This window comes from Crocuta crocuta, unplaced genomic scaffold (genome assembly GCF_008692635.1).
Source record: "Crocuta crocuta isolate KB4526 unplaced genomic scaffold, BGI_CrCroc_1.0 scaffold134, whole genome shotgun sequence".
Lineage (NCBI taxonomy): Eukaryota > Metazoa > Chordata > Mammalia > Carnivora > Hyaenidae > Crocuta > Crocuta crocuta.
The window spans coordinates 1,831,733-1,834,514 of NW_027530183.1; the positions used below are offsets into that span (position 1 = coordinate 1,831,733).

Below are 2,782 nucleotides of genomic sequence, written 5' to 3' on the forward strand. Positions count from 1 at the left end.
CGTTTCTTGATCCCCCACCCCACCCCCAAAAAAACTCATTTTGTCCAACCTAGTCAATACTGAAAGGAGAAAAAATGGTTATAAAACATTTTTTACATATTTTCACTGCTTTTGGTTCTTTCTTACAGCTTTCCCAAGAAGCCTATATATACCCAGGCTGAATTATCTAAGCTCTTGAATACAGTCCTATAACATATATCTTTGATTTATTAATGTGAAAAATAACTTGGAAGTAAATCAATACTGCCATCAATCAAATAATCATTAAATATTTACCCAGTGTCTTCTCTATGGATTGCTGGGCAAGAAGCATTATTCCTGACTACAAAGAGCTTACAGATACTATGACTATTCCCCTGTGTTTCTTGAAACTATTCATAATTTAATTTTGCATTTTTAAATATCAAGCCATTTGGGGGGCACCTGGGTGGCTCAGTCAGTTAGGCATCTGACTTTGGCTCAAGTCATGATCTCACAGTTTGTGAGTTCAAGCCCCAAGTATGGCTCTGTGCTGACAGCTCAGAGCCTGGAGCCTGCTTCGGATTCTATGTCTCCCTCTCACTTGGCCCCTCCCCTGCTTGCACTCTGTCTCTCTCTCTCTCAAAAATAAATAAGCATTAAAAAAAAAAAGCCATTTGAATAAAGCAGAACCACCTTACCTTAAACTTAAGAAACTCAGTAGTATCATATAGGTTAGTATTAATTAATTTTGAAAAGGTGGGTTTGGTTGAGCATTACCTAAGAAAGCCTTTAAGGTCAACTTTGGTTTGTCCCCGAAGATGCATGCAATAAAGTCTTGAGGAAGTGACATCTTTCATGAAGGTTTCTCTTTTCAACAGGTCCCAAATGTACCCTTGGCAGTGACATCCAATCTACCACTATGACTACACTGACTAACCAAGTCCTTCGGGCAATACAGCAAATGTCTATTCCTGTGTGGCTGCATAACGTATACATGCTTTAACTGCCCAAAATGAGGCAACTGCTTTGCCCTTCTAGATGCAAAAAAACAAATTCTCCAGAAGTTTACTTGTGTCAAATCAAAATAAAATCATCAATGAAAAACCCCTTTTCTTTGAAGTTAAAGATTAAATCTGGGTGAAATTAAATTTATGGAAGTTTATTATATCTTAGAAAAGCTAAAGTAATCCTATGGAATTTCAAAGGCGCATATGTATAATAATATTACACAGCTTTATCACTTGGCCATAAATTCTGGAAACACAGTGAATATGCATAATAAATGGTTTCTTGTTTTACCATGACAAAACATGACATGTTTGATGACACATGACATCACCTGATATGTTAAGTGTATTTTCTCCTGTAGCAATGCATAGTTCCTGTTGCAATGAGCGTGGTGCACTAACACTTCTTCCTCAATCCTAGTAAAAGCATCTTCAATGTGTTGTCTTGGCTGACTTCTCTCATTTTTACTAAATAAACCTACACCTTTAACATACTACAGAAGAAGCAAGGAAATCAGAGGGATTCTATCTGTAAAGTTGATATATAACATAATATACGTTAATATGAATATGTAAAAAAATTAAATAGTATTGTTTATATTTCTAAACTTTATGGCTACCCTTTACATAAAGAAGAACTGATAACTGGTATTTAACTTTCCATTGGTCTTCAGTATTTTGTTTTCATCCTACATGTAGGTAAAAGCCCAGTGAAATCAGCCATTGTATTTACTTTTAAATTGTTAACCAACAAATTATTCCTACCTTATAGATACTTAAGGCATTATAGTATCTTGTCTTATAGATATTATAGCTAATTCTGTTCCCCTCTTTCCATTGGCTTTTGAAAGCCTGGAACAAAACGTATGTCCCATCAGTAGAGAATCTTATTGTGTGCATTTTGAGAAGTAACCTCATCTCAAGGTTCACTTTAACTTTCCTCTCTCATTTTCCTGGTGTACTCATTTGTTTCTCACATACTTAGAGAAAAAAACAAATTTGTTTTTCTCTTCATATATGTAATAAATGTTCATTATGTAAGATGTATAAAATACATATAAGAAAAAAGAAGAAAATAACGATCAGTCCAGTGCTCGCTTCAGCAGCACAGATACTAAAATTGGAATGATACAGAGATTAGCATGGCCCCTGCACAACGATGACATGCATATTCGTGAAGCGTTTCATATTTAAAAAAAAAAAAAGATCAGTCCATTCACCATTTTTAGTTCTTACTATTTTGTCCTTTTCCGTTGCATAAATATGCATTTCTAAAATGGTTCATTTTATACATAATATTTTACACTGTGCTTTATGAATTTAACAATATAATTAACATCTTCAATAGAATTAAATACTATTCTATAACATCATTTTAAATTTTATGTAAATTACATTTATCTACAAAATGAATAAACTTTAACCAGTTTCTCATTGTGTGTTTATTTTCCATTCTTTGCATTATAAAAAATAGTGCAACATAGCTACACACCGTAAATATAAGTAAATATTTGCCATCACCCTTCATTATTTCCTTAAGATAAATTCCTAAGAGAACAATTGCCAGGTGCCTGCGTGGTTCAGTTAGTTAAGCAACCGACTTTGGCTCAGGTCATAATCTCATTGTTTGTGAGTTTGAGCCCCGCATCGGGCTCTGTCCTGACAGCTCAGAGTCTGCAGCCTGCTTTGAATTCTGTGTGTGTGTCTCTGTCTACCCATCCCCCACTTGCACTGTCTCTCCCTATCTCTCAAAGATAAATAAACATTAAGAAAATTTTTTTTAATTTAAAAATAAGTTTAAAAAAAAGAAGAAT

At 34.1% G+C, this 2,782-nt stretch overlaps 1 non-coding gene across 1 annotated transcript; it reads left to right on the forward strand.

Moving 5' to 3' along the window:
• Positions 1 to 2,058: 2,058 nt before the first annotated feature.
• On the forward strand, positions 2,059 to 2,162 carry LOC144232344 (U6 spliceosomal RNA). The gene has a single exon (XR_013335367.1). It is a non-coding gene; the product is annotated as a U6 spliceosomal RNA (small nuclear RNA).
• The last annotated feature ends 620 nt before the right edge of the window (positions 2,163 to 2,782 follow it).